The sequence below is a fragment of the Triturus cristatus genome, chromosome 8, assembly GCF_964204655.1.
Source record: "Triturus cristatus chromosome 8, aTriCri1.1, whole genome shotgun sequence".
Taxonomy (NCBI): Eukaryota; Metazoa; Chordata; class Amphibia; order Caudata; family Salamandridae; genus Triturus; species Triturus cristatus.
In genome coordinates this window covers 1,115,357,186-1,115,376,524 of record NC_140591.1, presented here as the reverse complement: position 1 = coordinate 1,115,376,524, position 19,339 = coordinate 1,115,357,186, and positions in this window count along the sequence as shown.

Genomic DNA, 19,339 nt, shown 5'->3' with positions numbered 1-19,339 from the left:
ACTTTAGCACTGATTAGCAGTGGTAAAGTGCCCAGAGTCCTAAAACCAACAACAACAGGTCAGGAAAAAATAGGAGGAAGAAGCAAAACATTTGGGGATAACCCTGCAAAAAGGGCCAAGTCCAACAGGTGGGGATACGTGACTCTAGTGCCCAGCACAGTGCTACGGGTAGGTGACTTTAATCTGTTACTAAACAAATGTGTGGAAAGCTCCCACCTTAGAGACCCGCATGCACAACTCTGCACCCGCTACTCTGCAAGACCTCCTAGGTCTGCATAACTTTATTGATCAATGGAGACATAGTTATCCAGGAAAAGGGGAGGATACACGTTTCAACTGGCCATAGCTCCTGAGCCCGACTGGACTACTGAGTGGGTTCAAATGATGTCTGCAGTTGAACGACACATAATGAGCACCTACTCAGACCATTCACCTGTAAAACTAATTATTGAAACGCCAGCCCTCAGGCACTGTGCATTTACCGGGCACCTTTCCCCATCGGTACTCACAGATGCCGAGATAAAGAAGAGAATGCTGGCTTTCTTTAAGGACAATGAAGCTTCAGTCACATCCACTGGCCTATTGTGGGATGCATTTAAAGTGTAAATATGGGGCATCTATATCAAAAAGCAACATCAGGTGTGCAAAGTTATTCGGAATAGGCTCAGCACGTTGGAGCGGGAGCTCCAAGCTCTAGAGTAGCAGTACCAAACTGTCCCTTCCACACCTATGCTGGTTAATATATGGGCCAAATTAACCAAATCGAAAATACATGCAAGTAGTGAGGTAAAACATATGTAAGTGAACAGATTCACCATGGCAAGTGCATATGGGGATGCAGACCGACTGACACTGGCACTGCTGGTACACCAAAACCCGGGGGCCTCTGCAATTACACAGCTAGAGGGAGAGGAAGGTATTACCCTGTATGAATCAGAAGTCATCTGGCCTGAGTTTGTTGACCATTACACAAGTCTACATAACACATGAATAAATACATCATCAGGTGACTCCATAACATATTTTGATTGAGTGACTCTGGCGTGGCTTGAGGGACCCCGCCGTCAGTTCCTGGAAGCGCTCATCAACTCTTACAAGATTACTGGTGCTTTCACGGGGTTCCCCACATGCAAAACTACTGGCAATGATGGGTTTCCAGCTGAATTTTATAAAGCATATGCCCCCGTATTAGTACCTGGGCTTCAGCAAATGTTTGACGAGGCACTTGAGAGTGGCACTCTCCCCCATCCCGTTCAAGAGCCAAATCCTGATTGCTCTGCTAAAACCTATAAAAAGCCACAACATACTGACTTGTACAGACTACTCTCACTCATAAAAACTGAATCAAGATCTTCCCAAGATCCAGATAAATAGGATTCTATTGCCTTTCCCCAGCTTGGTCCTTCCCTACCAGAAGAAATGTATAGTGGGCCGATCCACGGCCCACAATCTGAGAACACTATTTGTGTTACTACACCAGCTAGACCCAGACCAAGAAGCAGCTGCAGTGTTTTTTGGACGCTATTGAAGCATTCAATTCCATTGAATGGCACTATTTATTCACTATTCTGGCTTGTATTGGGTTTGCACAACAATACATACAATTAATACACCTACTATATGCTAATTCCATGGTGTGGTTAAATGGACTGCTATCAGACCCCTTTATAATTCAAAGGGGCACCCGACAATGCTGCCCACTATCCCCCTTCATAAAAGCAATAGCAACCGAACCCCTGATAACAGCTCTAAATTCCAGACTGAAATGGGAGAAGGCTATAGGAGAGGCAGTGATGGCCAAAGAATGGACATACATTTGTACTCAAATTAGGCCGTCTTCGCCTTATGTATATATCACACTCCTCTTATACTCCAAGGTTGGAAGCTTAGAGAAGACTCTATATGTGCCCACAGCCATGCATCCGAAGCAGACTTTATACACGAGGCATGTCTGTGCCCTCAAATAGCTTGCTATTGGTGCCGGATATTTCAAATCCTTTTAGAAATGATCGGCCTAACAGTGGTGCCATTAGCTAAGCTGGCCCTGATGGGATGCAAAGTAGCCATACCATGCGAGGTGCATAGGTTCACATCTCTTGCACTGCTTCTGGCTAAGAGACGGGTCACCTGTACCTGGGGGACGAGCCACACGCCATTGATAAAGAGCATGGTTCCATGAATTAGCATATTGTAAAGAGCAATTAGATACATATTACCTCATGATTCTGCCAACTAGCAGACCCAGAGACATATGGGACCCGTTGGACTCCTACCTACTAACACATGACATGCCATAGCCTGCTCACACAGAACGGGTATACCAGGCAGGTGGCATAGATACAATACAAGGGACACTATCGAACACCGATGCATCATAACATGTCACCAGAAGGGGAAGGGCGGATGGGAGCCTAAATCAACAGTACATATGATCCCATTGTCAGTCAATGGGCAAAGGCAGGATACATGAATAGGAACCCTCCTATCACAGGCTAATATCATGGAAGTGATGTACAAGCTATATATTTATTTATTTACTTACATTACTCCGGTGGGCCGTGAGCCAGAGTTTACTACCCCCACCCTGCCCCTCCCCCACCCCGCCCCTCCCCCACCCCGCCCCACCGCCCCACGGCACTCTCTCCACGAGCCACTACTGTTCTGAGGGCACACCCATCCGGTCCGTGGAAAGGGGACTGGCAGCCTTCTTTGAGTTAAAGCTCATTTTGGCCTGTTTATTGTCACTTGTTATCGTTGTAATCTTTCCCTGAGAAAAATGAGCAGAGAACATGCTTGCAAGAGGCTCTATCAGGGATCTCCTCCTTCAGAGGGTTGAGCTTGGTTGTGAGACAGCAGACCTCGATCTGTATTGTGGCCTCCTTCAGGGCCAGCCAAGACTGTTCTCGTAAGTCGTTGACGTGAGGTGGATTCATATATGACCCTTTCCTGGACTTGTGGGCAGGACAGCCCCCCACCACTCCAATGTCTGGTAGCTTTTGGCAAGTGCGCTGGAGCCACGGTGCTGCAGCCCCTTCCTCCCAGAAGCGTTCATGCAGGAATCTGTGTCTTCCTCTGAGCTTTGGCACAGTCTGCCCTACAGCCTCCAGGAGGTGAGTGGTGTTCCCCTCCTCACTGCGCCCCACCCGCTGCATTGACTACATCCCAGATATACCTCTTTGCAATTGCACTTGTAGCTCTGACAGATTGCGGGCTTCGCCGTTACGGGTGTGTAAAGACGACGAATTAACTCCAAGATGCTTCTCACAAAAATTGTTTATTGTGCAATACAGAGAGCCGTCCCAGCCAGCACAGTTACAGCACCAAGTTCAACTGCCCCCCGAGAGAACACTCCTAACAGAACCAACCTAGGCATTCTATGTGACATCATGGCATTCTCACATCATGCCAACATTACATCACCACACCTCCCCCCTTTTTAACAAAATAAACTATGACAACATAATGATACAGTAAAATGTATAAAGAAGGGAATAAATAAAGAAAAACAAAAAAACAATAAGCATTACACAATATAACTTATACATAATCTTGTAGTCTACTTGGTTTAACATGAATTCTGGTGCTCTTTCTAAAACCACAGTCTTTTCTTAAAATGTCTTTCTCATTTTTTTCCTTTTTGTTAAAATAAGAAGGATCCTTAGCTACTCGAGAGGCATTCCACCAATTTCCGTTAGTTAACCTAACAGCATTTTTCCTAACCTCTACAACCTGCTGAGAATCAAGAAACTTTGAAAGACCTTTTCTAACAGAAACTGGATTTTTTACTCTAACCCAATCCCCAATGCAAATACTGTGGTTTCCACTAGCAGATTCAACTTTCTTACAAATTTCAGATGATTTTTTATTAGCCGAATCCCACATGCTCCTCAAATCATAATTACGATGAAAAGATTCCACCATCCAAAGAGGATAAACTTGCGAAGGAGCTTTTCTCCCTCTCATTAGTTCAAATGGACTAAAATTGGTGGCCACATGGGGTGACGTGCGATATGACCAAACAAGATCATTCACTGCTTTGAAAATGCAAGTCTTTGACCTAAAAGCTGCTTGGACACACTCTACAATAACCCTATTGAATCTCTCGGTTTTTCCATTGCTCTGTGGATGATAAAGAGGAGTTTTAGTGTGTTTAATACCACAAGAGCGTAAAAAACAAACCATCTCTTTTGAGATAAACTGAACCCCGTTATCTGTAAGAATTTCCTCCGGAAAACCTTCCCTAAGGAAAATCTTATTGAGACAGGTGATAACACTTTTTGAGTTAGGAACACTGATGGGTTGAACCTCAACCAATCTGGATAGATGATCAACAAGTACCAAAAAATATTTAGAATTGTCAGGGAGAACATGGAAAGGTCCTAGAAAACCCATGCCTATTTTCTGCCATGCTCTTCCGGGAGGAGATACAGGAGAATCAACAGTGCCCTCTAAAACTAGAACCTTGTCACTGGTATTGCACCGTACACACTGCTTAACCAACTCGTCAATTTGAGAGTCCATCCTTGGCCACCAAAAATCAGACCTCACTTTTCTTTTAGTAATAGTTGCTCCCAGATGACCCGCATGAGCAGCCAAAATAATTTTATCTCGGTAACACGAGGGAGGTACAAGTTTGTCACTTCTAACAACCTTTCCACCTTCAATAGAAAGTTCACTGTTGACTTTCCAGAACATTTGAAGATCTGGAGAAAGAAGTTTCTCTCTTGGCCAACCTCTCTTGATCAATGAAACAACCTTGCTGAGTACAACATCTTTATTAACTTTAGTGACCCAATCTTCTTCTGCAAATGAGAGGATGTCCTGATTGACACATGCTACGAAACACTCCTCTACATCATTTTCCCATTCTTGCTCATCTGTATCATGAATAGGAAGCCTAGATAAACAATCCGCTCTGCTATTCCTCCCTCCAGGAATATACTCTACCGTAAATGTATATTCTAGCAATTTGGTCGACAACCTGGCCAATCTAGCAGTAGTGCGTTTGATGTTCTTCCCTGACAAAATGTCAACTAAAGTTCGATGATCAGTTCTAAGGACAAAAGATCTGCCCCACAAATACGACTTGAACTTCTCAACACTCCAAGCACACGCTAATAGTTCCTTTTCGATGACCGAATACTTTCGTTCAACAGGACGAAGAGTCCTGGATGCAAACCCTATTGTGTACTCCTTCCCTTCAGCAGATTGCGAAAGCACAGCACCCAGACCATACTCACACGCATCAACTGTGATGATAGTTTGCCTACCTTCCACAAAAGCTTGCAAGGCAGGTGCACTAACAATGTGACTCTTAATGAATTGAAAATCTTTTTCACATTCTTCTGACCATACAAATACCGCTCCTTTTTAAGTAGATTTCTAAAACACTCTGTAGTTTTAGCAAAATCTTTCATAAATTTTGCATAAAACTCACAGAGTCCAAAAAAAGACATAAGTTGTTCCTTGTTTTGTGGAGCTGGAGCCTCTACAATGCTTTTGATTAGACCAGGTCTGGGTTTTATACCTTGTTCTGATATTACATGACCTAGGTATTCAATCTCTTTCACTTTAAAAGAACATTTACTTTTCTGTAAGGTCACCCCTCGACTTTCTAATACACTAAAAACTTGATCAAGAACCACATCATGTTCGGCTTCACTTTTAGTAAATACAAGAATGTCATCTTGGAATACTACAACATTGGAATTATGTTCAAACATCTCAGTCATTAGTCTCTGAAAGACCGCAGCCGCAGAGGCTAGCCCAAAAGGAAGTCGACAAAATTGGAAAACACCATCAGGAGTGACAAAAGCAGTAAGGTGTCGAGACTGAGGATGAAGTTCGACTTGGTGATACGCAACTTTGAGGTCCAATTTGGTAAACCATGAAGACGACCCAACTTTCGCAATCAGGTCCTCAATGCGTGGAAGGGGAAAACCGTCAACCCAGATGGCCTCATTAAGACTTCTCAAGTCGACACACATCCTCAAGTCTCCAGACCTTTTTTTTGCCAAAACAATAGGAGAAAGCCGCAGGGTGGACTCAACTTTTTCAATTATGCCCTGCTCACACAAATTTTGCAGGTGTTTAGAAAGATCCTCTCTGATACTCAATGGAACATTGCGTAACCTGTGTTTGACAGGTGTAAAATTCTCTTTAAGCTTTATGAAGTGTTGAAAATTAGTAATTCTTCCAAGACTATTTTTAAAAACATTGCTAAACTTGTGTTCCCAATCATTGAGTGATTGTGTGCTAGAAAGCGAGTAGGTATGTTTATTGGGATGAATATGACTCTGATCAAACTGCTTGTCAATAAAAACAGGGTTCTTCAAACCAGGCTTGATGGTTAATCCAAACGCTGCTTGATGGACGAGACCAAGAACATTGATCCCTCTCTTAGCAACATATACCTTCCCATTGATGGTTTCACCCAAAACCCCAATAGTGGCCCAGAAGTAACCTAACAACTCAATTCTACTACCCTCAAAAGCTACTGTGAGAACATCCGGTGGCAATAGACTTTTCTGATACCAGAACCTTTGATACTTTTCTTGCGCCACAATAGTGATACGAGCCCCTATGTCCACTAGAAGCCGAATTTGACTCTTTTCGATCGTAACCAAAACTTCAGGATCAGGAATGTCTAGTTGCCTTTCTTCATTACGATTCTTAACCACTACAACATATTCTTGACTGACAACATCTTCATCATAAACATTTTCCTCTTTGTTAATTACATATCTAACATTTCTTCTCCTGCTACTCATACAGACTTTAGCAAAATGACCCATTTTTCCACACTGCCCACACTGTTGGTTGATGGCTTGACAATTCTTAAAGGAAGAAACATGTAAAGAAGAACCACATTTATAGCAATATATCCTCAAACTATATTGCCTATCTTGCATGAAAGATCTTCCACCCCTAAACATGCCCGGTCTTCTCATATTGCCACGAAAAACATTACCCCTAAAAGCATTGTCATACATGGGAATAGGAATAGGGGGTTTCATAGAACTAGCACCGGGGTGCTTGGTGGAAACAGCACCTGAAATGGAGGAGTTAGCTAGAGCAGTTTCAAGCTGTTTTGCGTCATCCATTGAACTCTCAATACTCTTCGCAATATCTACTGCTTTGTCTAGAGTAGGATCTTTACATGTTAGTAGCCTTTCTGGTATCTTTTTACAATAACAACGTGCAACCAGTTGATCTCTCACTAGTTGGGAAGTAAAATTCTCAAATTCACATTTAGAGGCCAAAACTTTTAGAGCTGTAATAAAAGTGTCTATACTTTCTTCAGGTTTCTGTTTTCTTGTAAAAAACTTATATCTATGCACTACAATATTCTTTGTCTTAGTAAAATATTTATCCAATTGCGCTACTGCTGTTTGAAATTCGTCAGGGTCATCACCTTCAGGTGGATCGTAGGGAGGTAGATGATCAAATACATTTTGTCCTTCAACCCCTAGATGGTAGTACATTAGGTTCTTTTTCCTTTCAGGCCTGTATCTCTGACCATCAATCGTACCTAGATATGCCTTGAACGATCTAAACCATAACTTCCATTCCAAAGGAGGATCTCCAGGTTCTTGTAGAAAAGGCGCTGGTGCAATAACACTTTGCATGCTGACAACTAAAAAAAAAAAACGTTGGACAAAAATGATTACAAAGAAGAAAGAAGAGCGACAAAATCAGAAGAAATAGAGAAAAGTAAAAAAAAATGTCTGAAAATTCACCACCTCTGCAAGAAAGCAGAAAATGAGAAAGTTAAACTTTGTTGAACATAGAAGAAAAACAAAGCTAACATTTCCCAAAGATAGCAGTGAACACAGATGTTGAAAACAATTATGAACCAAAAAAAAAAATTGTCCAATATAGCCACGAGATGGCAGCGTTACTCTGCGTTGAGGTGATGGCCTCAGCTTGAATAGTGACGAAATGTATTTCTAAAAATAAATGATCGTGAAAGAGGCACAATTTCAGGAAATCGTGTAGGAATCAAACGATGAACTGTGCACATCGGTAAGTATTGACAAGCAAGAGCTCTTATGATGAAGTTTTGTTCCTTCTGCTTAACACTACGTCGTGCGTATATTCTTCATAGTGAGAAAATGACCGATCCAAAATGGTCTCTGTGAAACGTGATCTTACACGCTGACGCGCTGACGAGGCTTCACACACTGTTTGGCCCGTAGAACGCGCTGACCTCAATCGCTAAGCTTCAAACGAAATTCCTCTACGTCATCAAATGGAGGAGATGGCCGAAGAGTGAACACCTCTGGCTCCCAACAAAGATAGCTGCGAGGACGACAGAGTAACGAAGGTAGGAAGAATACGCAACTTTAAGACTCGTATCAGATATCACAGTTCCTTTAACCACGCATTCTGAAACTCGTGTCGGATATCACAGCATTAGCTTTCTTAGCTATTTTCTTTAACGCAGTGATTCCAATTCACGTGAAAAGTCTCATACACTTGGGTCGGCGTAATCTTTTATGGGCACGGCTCTCTGTACAATTTTTTTTTTTTAAATGTACTCACGGTTGAATAGCTAGAAAGCTAGCGGCAAAACTCGTTGAAAATAAACGTAGACAGGTGGCAGATACAACAGCACTGGCAAGTCAAAATCCCATCCTCGTCGCCACTGTAAAGACGACGAATTACCTCCAAGATGCTTCTCACACAAAGTGTTTATTGTGCAATACAGAGAGCCGTCCCAGCCAGCACAGTTACAGCACCAAGTTCAACTGCCCCCCGAGAGAACACTCCTAACAGAACCAACCTAGGCATTCTATGTGACATCATGGCATTCTCACATCATGCCAACATTACATCACCACAGGGTGTCTTGGGCAGACTGCAAGAATTGTATCCAAGGAGGGAAAAGCGGGTGTTCCAGGTGGAGCCCCAGTCATCAGTCGGTGCTAGACTCCTCAAGCCCCTCTGTCAGGAGGTTTCCATGCTCTGAGGTTGCCCTGCGATGATGAATTTAACAATTTAACAGGATTATTTGCCTATCACAAGGAGCCACATAGTGGTGAGGCCATATTGGAGCAGGGCGCTCTAGCACCCCCAAACATTTTGAACTGCAACAATTTTTAATGGTACCCTCTGAACCACAACATATCATTACCAAGGATTGTGTAGCAAAGGGGTTCTGTCTATGTAATCCTCCTGGACTTTTTGCTCTTGGACCACCCAGTTTTAGTACTGTAAATTCTGTAAAAATGTACTGAGAGTGCTAAAGGCCAGTGTCAGCCTTTTAAGGAAAGGTCCACTGCCACGCAGCTCGGAGTAGAGGCTGTGGGCTGGCTATACATGAACATGTGAGCACATTTGGGTGTGCACATGTGCAGACTGAGAGTGTGAGACTGCCATCTAGCTCAGTCCAGTATCTGTGCATAGGTAGCCTGTCACAGAAGGAATCTTTCAGCGATTGGTGATGACCTGGTGTAGGCCTTATAACGTGAGTGAAAGACACACAGATAATGGACGGAATACAGAGAAAATCAAACACTCATCCCCAGTCCAGTCAAGAGATCTGGGTTAAATCCATAGTTCTTTTGCTCACCATGCCACCCCAGTTTAGACCCAGCCATATGCAAATCAGTCTTGACCCTGTGCCTCCTGGGAACAGTCCAGTCCAACTGCCAAGCCAGGTCCTCCCTGGACCAGGAACAAGCCTTCATTGGCACCAGTTTCGGGGCATCACCCTTCATCAGCCAGGCTAGTTTGAATCCAGTGAGCCCGGGACCCATGCCTGGGCATACCCGGCACACTCAGGGCGAGAAAGCAAAAGACACACAGATGATGGACAAAATGAAGAGCAGATGAAATATTCCCCCACAGTCCAGAGATGTGGGTTAGATCCATCGTTCTTTTGCTCACCATGCCACTCCAGTTTAGACCCAGCCATATGCAAATCAGTTTTGATCCTGTGCCTCATGGGACCAATCCAGCACGAACTGCCAAGCCAGGTCCTCCCTGGACCTGAAACAAGCATCCTGGGACCGGTGAGTGGGCATTCATAGGGTACGTCTGTGGTGATTACTTAAAGTCTGGGTGCTTCCCTAAATTCTACATTATGGGTGTAATCTGTGCTAAAGTAGAACTGCACTCTACTTAGGCCTATAGATATAGGTCAGATACCAATCCTAAAGTAAAAATGTACCCTGAGGCAGAACCAAAATCACTTTTAGGATACCTGTACACCTTATGACACTTGAGGATTTGTCATAATGCTCTGGCTCAGCTCATTATTAGATTTCAGGCCATTGTGCCCCCTACTGGGCTAATTTAATTACTCCGCTGACCAGCAGAACGAATACCTTTCACACTGTACCTGGCCTAAGATGCCTCACTCCAACAGAAACACAGAGGGACAGTCAGACCTCTGGAGCCCATTTGAAGTTTTAAGGGAAGGGATCAGGCAGATGTGTCATTTGGGAACAGTGCTGAGTCCCTCAGAGAAGGTTTTTTAGCAGACGACTTCAAGTTGCCATGTTGGAATGTCCCAGCATGGTTGGGGCAGGGATGGAGTGATGAAGTGTCACTCTGGGATTGTGCAGAGGTGTCTAACTCCCGGGACTGTCCAACCCACCTAAAAGCCCCTGCACAAGGAAGAGACTGCTCAGAACTTTCCTGACCTGAGAGCAACAACACCAGAGGAACACTAAACTGAAGAGAGAAGCCACCTGACTCCACTACAAGGATTGACGTTTGGACCCCAGGTGGCACCCAGAGACTGGGAGTGTGTTTTTAGGGCCAGTGGTGTTGGCTCCCTTATACTCTTTGAGGAACAGTAGAGAGATAGATTGTGCTTGTGCGAACCCTGGAGCATTCCCCTCAATATTTTGTGGTCTGGTCCTAAAGATGGGTGACCCCTCCCCATATGAGGGGGGGGGGGCATTGACTCCACTGCTGACACACAGATGCCCTGAAGGACAGCCAAAGTCATTGGGCCTGGGGAGCACGGCTAGAGGGTATTCTGCTAGTAGGCTGCAGAAGGGTTGTTGAAGAAGCCCATGAGCAAAGGCAGGTGCCAGGAGCCAGACAGAGGACATATTGAATATCAGGAGCCGTGGCAATCAAACTCAACCAAGAAAGATACATTTAGAGGCTGGAGTAGTGAAGAATTCCCTCATGAATGCTAGAGTTTCCCGCAAGGAGCAAAACAACACAGGAAATGTACCAAATGGCCTAGTGGAGCCGCAAACAGCAGAGCGAGAAACTTGGTTTCTCATTGGAATCAGGCAGAAAAATGGAGCATATAGCACTCTGATACTAATTCTGAAGATACCTCCAGGGAGGGCCAAGACCCTAAAGAAATTCATTTTGAGGGAGAAGGGGTGTGCGTGGGGTCCCCCTCCTCAGAGAAACCCTGTGTCCCTTGTGATCAAATCCCCCATAGACCTATGCAGAGAAAACTTGTTTCCGGTCCTCCATCACGCAGGAACGAAACAAGAAAATGGAGCCCTACCCTGCTCCCAAAGTCTAAAGCTACCGGGGAGATCTCAAATTCCAGAGAGCATCGCTAGGTGCCTGCACCTGCTCCTTGTGTACCTGTCTGGGAGGAGCGTGAGGCACTCAGCTCTACTGACCTCACCTGCTTTGACCACTGGAGGGAAGAAAAAAGAGGAAACTAGCTCCGCACTGGCACATAACAGCTGTGCCAGTGGCAGGGGCTGGTGGGCCAAGAAGGAGTTGGCTTCCCACGCAGCACCCAAACTAAGAACACACTAGATGTATCATGTGAGATGCAGGGGGACTTGGCATTAAAGTTTAGAGGTTGCAGCATGAGGCTGCTTATTAAAACAAAAATCATTCTGTTTGAGAGTGGCTTATTAGACAGTCTCCCCTCCGTACAAGGACTACCTCATAAGCCCCAGCGAGGGGCTTAAAATATGCACACTTTTCTTATGTGGCGCCCAGAGTAGGCACGGGCCTCGCCAGCTTGTTCAGACACCTTTTGGGGTCTGCAGGAAATACTACAGCCCCCCACTCCCAAAGTGATTGGTATATGGTCGCCCCAAATCTCCCATGGGTTATTTATGATGCCAGGAGATGTTTTTTGCATTTCTAAGCACTCCTAGAGCTCTTGTTTTTGCAGGTAGGCTGTGGAAGGCAGATCCCCCTATTGATTGGTCCTAAAGCTGCAGTGGTAGCAACTTAAGGGTAGAAGGAAGACTGTTGCACCCATTGACTTGTATTGATAATGCTTTATTGACAATGAAATGTTGAATTTAGGTCATGAAAATGTTTTATTGACAAGCACAAATTTAACAGTCAAACATTCCATGTTTTAATGAACGTCACTCACATATTTTGAAATGCTTTAGTGACAGCCCCAGTTTAACAGTGAGTCATGAAAAGCCTTAATGAATGTCATTATAAGATGGTACCATCCATAGTGATTTAAATGGTATTGCATTGGTTTATTCTGACATATGTTTTTTTTTTTTTTTTGAAACCGTTTATTACAGAATCCAAAAAATATACAAAGATGGGCCTACAACCTTCAGGCCGGCCGCTAGCAAGCAAAAGGAGCATATGATACAGACAATAGCACGCATGCTGCGGCAGAGGGAAAGTCACAGGAGTTGGAAAGCATTGGCAGCCACACCATCCGGACCCCACATAACGGTTTCTTTTAATATAAATAACAACAAAAAACAAATCCACAAGGCAACCCACAATCGGAAACAGCAGCATGTGCTCCCCGAGGAGGGGGACCCCACTAGTCCATAGGAGTATCGAGGGGGGGAAAAGGTCAGGACGGGGACTAAGTAAACTCATTGCCCAGAACCGGAAAGACAAACTGGCTAAGGAGACGGGGCCGGTGACGGATCGGGCAATAACGGCGGGGTACAAATTCCCCCGCGGTAGGCGTTCCAGGGGCCCCACACTTTCACCCATTTCCCAGGCTTACCTCTCGCAACATACACCACCTTTTCCCGGAACATGCACCAATCCATGTTATCCTTCCACGCCGAGACAGTCGGCGACCTCTGGGAACCCCACAGTTGAGCAATGTCACGTTTGGCCACCATATATCCCAGAGTCACCCACCACGTCTGCGGCACCGAGTAGTCGGTTGGCTCCCACACATTCAGAAGACATCTCCTCGCCTCGGGCAGCAGCGGCACACGCGTAACTACCCGCAAAACCTCATGCACTCCACTCCAGAATCGCTCCACATCCGGGCACTCCCACAAAATATGGAGAAAGGTCCCCAAAGAGTCACACCCACGCTTACACAACCCGTCCACAGCATAGCCCATACGCATCAGCCTCGGCCCCGTAACATAGACCCTATGGAGTATCTTGAGCTGGACGAAGCGAAGGCGGGCCGGTATGGCCACCTCTTTCGGGGAGGCCACCGCAGACACCCAGTCCTCGTCATCCAGCTCCAGTCCATCGGCAACCCATGCCTCACGAAGGCTAGTCAGCAGTCCCGAACGGTCATTGATAAGTTTTTTATAAATTAATGAAATCGTGCCGTCCGGTACATGCCCATCCAGCACTCTATCTTCTAGCGGGGAGTACTCCGGGATGGAGGCGACGTCCGGAAAAACGGAGCACAACGCATGACGAATCTGCAGATATCGAAAATACTCCCTGTCCTGCAGCTGGAATTCTGTCTGCAGCACATCGAACGTCTTGAATCCCCCCCTCGTCCAGAGGTCGCCCACCCTGCTGATGCCTATCATGTCCCATTTCTCAAAGCCCTTCGAGGTCCACAGAGAGCCCAGCAGCTCAGATGCGTACAATGGCGTCGCCCGGGTCAAGCGATCCTTCCACCCCATCGCCACGTTAGCCGTGTGCCACACCCGTACCATAACCCCCGTGGGGCCCGTCAGCCGCGCGTCATGCGAGCTAGAATAAAGCGCCCGATTATAGTCACCGCCCGGCAGTAACATTTTATCCATCTCAAAGGCCGGGTTCAGGGCGGGCCCGTAAAGGCTGTGATTGATCGCAGCCAGCTGGGAGGCCCAGTAATATCGCTTGATATCTGGGAGGGCAACCCCCCCGTCGTACCACGGGAGCGTCAGCTTCGCCAGGGCGATACGCGGCCGACCCTCCCAAAACAGTCGGCGCTGCAAACTCTCCACCTCGCGAAAGTAGCGCGCCGGGACAACGTCCATTGTATTCTGCAAAGCATACAGGAAACGTGGCAGCGACATCATCTTAAACAATGCCGCCCGGCCGAGCGGCGAGAGCGGCAAGCGCTTCCAACGCGCGACGTCCTCCTTCAGGCGCTGGAGGGGGGGAAGCAAGTTCTGGCTATACCGGGCCTCCGCGTCCAGGGTAATGAAGACACCCAGGTACCTAAATCCCCGCGGGGCGATCTGAATAGGACAACCCCGCGGAAGGATAGGATCCTCCCCAGAGAGGACATATACACACGATTTAGCCCAGTTGATGACCAGGCCGGAGTTGAGGCCAAATGAGTGCAATACATCAACCAGTACTATCAGTGATTTACGTGGGGAAGCCAGGTACAGAAGAATATCATCAGCGTAAAGAGATACGCGGTCCTCATACTCGGGGGTCCATCGGAGACCACGAATAGAAGGTTCCCACCGCAGCCACTCCGCCAGGGGCTCCAGGGCAAGCGCGAAGAGGAGCGGTGATAATGGGCAGCCCTGCCGCGTGCCCCTGCCCAGCTCAAACGGAGCCGACACTCTACCGTTCACAACCACCTGCGCTAGCGGTCCCGAGTACAACAATTTCACCCAACCGATGAATCCCGGGCCAAACCCAAACTTCGCCAGTGTCGCCCAAATATACGGCCACTCAAGGGTGTCAAACGCCATAGTGGCGTCCAGGGATGCCAAAATGGCCGGTTCCCGTATAAACGGGACACGTGCGAGCACCCCATGCAAGCGCCGCAGGTTAAGCGCAGTGTTGCGATGAGGGATAAAGCCGGACTGATCCTAGTGAATCAAGTCGCACACCACGCCAACCAGCCGAGTAGCCAACACCTTGGCGAGAATTTTGGGCTCCGCATTCAACAGCGAGATAGGCCGATAGGATGTGACCCGGTCCCGCGGCCTCCCCTCCTTATGAATAACCACAATAGTAGCCAGACGCTGGTCTAGCGGGAGGGAACCCGCCGAGTGGGCCGCGAGGAACATAGCACGGAGATGCGGCGCCAGCGTATCCGGTCGCAGCTTGTACAACTCGATGGGAAGACCATTAGGACCCATGGCCTTGCCGGAAGCGACCGAACGTATGGCGAGGGCAATTTCCTCAGATGTTGGGGCGGCGTCCAACGACACTCTGTCCTCCTCCGAAAGGGAAGGCAGCGCGATATCTCTGAGCAGGGCATGGGAATCCTCTTCCGAGCGGGAGGACACCGGGGAATACACCCCACGGAAATATTCTGCAAAGCAGTCAACAATTTCTTCAGGCTCAGTAACACACACACCATCCTGTTTCTCAATCGTTGGGACAACTCGACTCGCTCTCTCCTTTTTGTCCAGCCACGCAATCAATTTACCAGCCTTATCACCCACATCATACAGTCTCCCCTGTTGCTCTCTACTGAGGCCCCTGGCCGCCTCCGTGACGAGGGCCTTATAGGCCGCTTGCTTGAGTCGGAGAACATGTAATTTGTCATCCGTCACCCCACATTCTAGATCATCCTCCAACTCGGTTATCTCAGTTTCAATACGGGTCACCTCCTCCCGCTCGCGCCTCCGGGAATGGGAAATAAGGGACAGGGCCTCCCCCCGGAGTACCATCTTGAACGCCTCCCACAGAGAGACCGCCGATGACAAAGACCCCACATTATCGTCGAATAATCGCTTAAGGGATTTAACCAACTCTGCGCGAATGGTGGGGTCACGCAGGTACCAAGGATTAATCGGGACCACCCTACCCTCTCCCCTCGGGAGAATATCAAAGTGCAACAAGAGTGGGGAGTGGTCTGAAATACCCCGCGCCAAATGGCGCACCTCCCCTATCCTCCCCGCATGCGCCGCCGGCACCAGGACATAATCTAGCCTTGAGAGACTACCATGGGCCCCAGAATGAAAGGTGTACTGTAGCTGCGTGGGATGTTTCAAACGCCAACAATCCACCAGCCCCAAGGTATCCAAGAGGCCAGACAACCACGCTTGGGCACGGGGGACATCCCTAGGGGGGTGACGATCCTCCATTCCGGAAACCACAGCGTTAAAATCCCCCCCAACCACTAGAATCCCCTCCGGAAGGCCAAGGAGGAGGCGTCCCAAATCCGCAAAGGTGGTCGTCTGCAACCCTGGCGGGACATAGACAGACACAAAAACGACCACTCTGCCCTCCATTCTACCCACCAGAACCGTGTAACGTCCCCTGTCATCATGGAGCACCTCATCAATTTCCAACGGGAGCGAGTTCTTGGCCATGATGCCCACACCCCTTGAACCAGATGTGAAGCCCGAATGGGCCACAAGGCGGTAGCCCCGTCGATTCATAGCACAAAAGGAGTTACCAATGAGGTGTGTCTCCTGCAGAAAAACTATATCGGGTGAAATTCGTTTCAGGAACTGCAGGACCACACCTCGTTTTATCCTGTCCCCCAGTCCATTAACATTCCAGGACAAAAGACTCAGTCCCCTACCCCCCATCATAAACGAAAGCAATCACTCGTCCCCCAGAGAGCACTTTAGAAATAGCACACCGATACTTTTGCCTTGTGGTGTAAACGAACAACACCCCACCCCAACCCAACCGCCCCAACAAACTCCCCCCTCCCTGCACCCCTGCATGAGCCCAGACAGCCCCCCCAACTTGCAGTGTGCCTGTCGCCCCTATATAATGAAACTAGCTAGACCCCCTAGAGGAGGAAAGAGTACCCCTTCTAGACCCCGCACCACCTCCAGAGGAGGGAAAAACGAATACAGAAGAACGAAAAACCCTAAGCTTGGCCGAGAGTGGCATAATATCCGTCCAGAGTGAGGCCCAGTATCAACACCTCAGTCCCGGTCCAGTGGGCCGTCTCCTCCCGCCGCCCCCCCCCCCCCGCCATCCCGATCACGACCCCCAGACAGAGTGTCCAGCCAGTCCCCGGCCACTTCAGGACGATCAAAAAAGTGCGTGCGACCATCCACCTCTATCCGCAGCCTGGCCGGGAAGAGCATGGCGTATTTTAAGTTCATGTCCCGAAGCCGCCGCTTGACGCCCAGGAAACTCAGTCTCTGCTTCTGGACCGCTTGGGTGAAGTCAGGATAAAAGTTCACCTCCATGTTCTCCAGCTTAAGCGGCCCTTGCAGTCTGGAGGCTTGCAGAATCGCGTCTCTGTCCCGAAAGTTAAAAATACGGGCAATGAGAGGCCGCGGAGGGGCTCCGACCTTCGGCTTTCCCCCGGGAACTCTATGAGCCCTCTTCACGGCAAAGAATTTACTCAGTCCCCGAGGCTGGAGATGGGTAGTGATCAGGTCCTCCACAAAGAGATCCGCCGCCGCCTCCTCCCGTCCCTCGGGTACTCCGATGATGCGGATGTTATTCCTCCGGGCCCGACTCTCGGAGTCCTCCAGGCGCCGATCCATGAGCGCACTCGCCTGATGAAGTCGGTGCACCTCCGTTTGGAGGGCCGCCACCTCAGTCGTGAGGCCCGACGCGGTGTGGGCCAAAGAATCGACCCGGTCGTTGGTCTTGGAGAGATCAGCCCTCACCAGGTTGACATCAACTAGGACCGCGTCGATTTTATGGGCTCAGGTGTCAAACCGCTGGCCCACCGAGGCCTTCATCTCAGCAATGGCGCCCATGACGTCTTGCAGAGTCAGCTCTGTGGGCAAATCCGGGGCATCCGGGGGGCACTCAGAGGACTTGTGCGGTCCACCGGGAGATCCTTTCGGGAGGGTGTAGCGGTCCATGATGTTGGCCTGATGTGCGGCGCCACGCCGGATCGACTTGGCCTTCAACCGATCGCCATCTTGTTTTGTGGCCATCGTCGCGGGTCTCACACCCTCACCAGCCACACAGTAAAAGGCCAGCAATCAAGGCCACGGGCTCCGGGGGGTCACCCCAGGACGGCGGAGCGGGCCACAGCAGGCAGGCAGGCTGGGTCACCCAGCGAGGCCACCCCAACACAAAGAGCGCCGCGATCCCACCTGCAAAGACGGCAAGGGGGCGCGAAAGTGAAAGTGCGGGGTACGCGACTCGCCAGGCCCAGCCCGCCGTTGTTGTTCACTTTGCCACCGGGTCGCCCCCAAACGCGAGTCCGGGGTCAGGAGCGAAGTAGGCCGCAAACTTCAATCGGTGCTCACTCCGGCACCCGAGGTCCGATTCGAAAACGGGAAACGGGTACCACCTCGGCTCAGGCGCACCGACACAGTCCCCTCAACCGATGCAGGATGAAGACAGGATAAACGTAGGAGGTCGCGGAGGTCCTCGGGAGCCTCGCACCTACGCAGCCATCTTGGTTGCGCGCTAGGCTCCTCCTCTATTCTGACATATTTTTGCTTTTCTTTCGGTGTTGACACCCTCACAAAGTCGGTAGGCATACATTTTTTATACAGACACCCCCCTTATATTGTGTTTATTAAAGATGGGGTTAGTGATTATAGGGTTCAGGGTTTGTTAGGAGTGTGACAGGTTATGGGGATGTCAGATGACCATACGTGTGTCCAGCAGCCAACTTGTACATATTTGTCAATTGATGCGCAGCATTGAATAGTGTGTGTAATAAAGTCATTTTCCCTTTTGTAAACGCCTCGACTGCACCTGATTTATTGGGCCTTATCTATAAGAAAGTGACTCTGCACGGCACTGCAAGCCATTTGGCCCCATCTCACTGAGTCACTTTCAAAGCACAGGGATGCGTCATATTTACAATGATATGTCGCATCCCTGTGCTTTCCTCTATGGTGGTGCACAATTGGTTGCCATGCACCTACGCAGGCACTCTTGTACCATGGTACAATAGTACCTGTGTTTTAGGGGCGATTGTGTTTGTGCAGGAAGGAACACCTTCCTGCACAAAAACAATCAAAAGAGGTGATTTCCTCTTTCTATGTGTGCTGCAGAATGAAAAAACTCTCCTCGTTGTGCCTCTGGTGTAGCATTCTGACACATTCCCAAGTTTACAAAAGGTTGTAAATCTAAGAATGCGGCAGAAGCCATGGGTGTTGTGAGGGAGTACCCACAGCAACACACAAGGCACACCCCTTTCATGCAAAGTGCTGCATGAAAAGGGGCCGTATATACAAGGGCACAAAAATCCACGCAGGGCGGCTTTACATGTCCTTGTAAATATGGGGAAGCAAAAAGTGATGCACGGGCGGCGCAATTGACTTGCAAATATGCCCCATTAGGTCTTGTTTGCGACAATTTCCAGACTGCAATAATG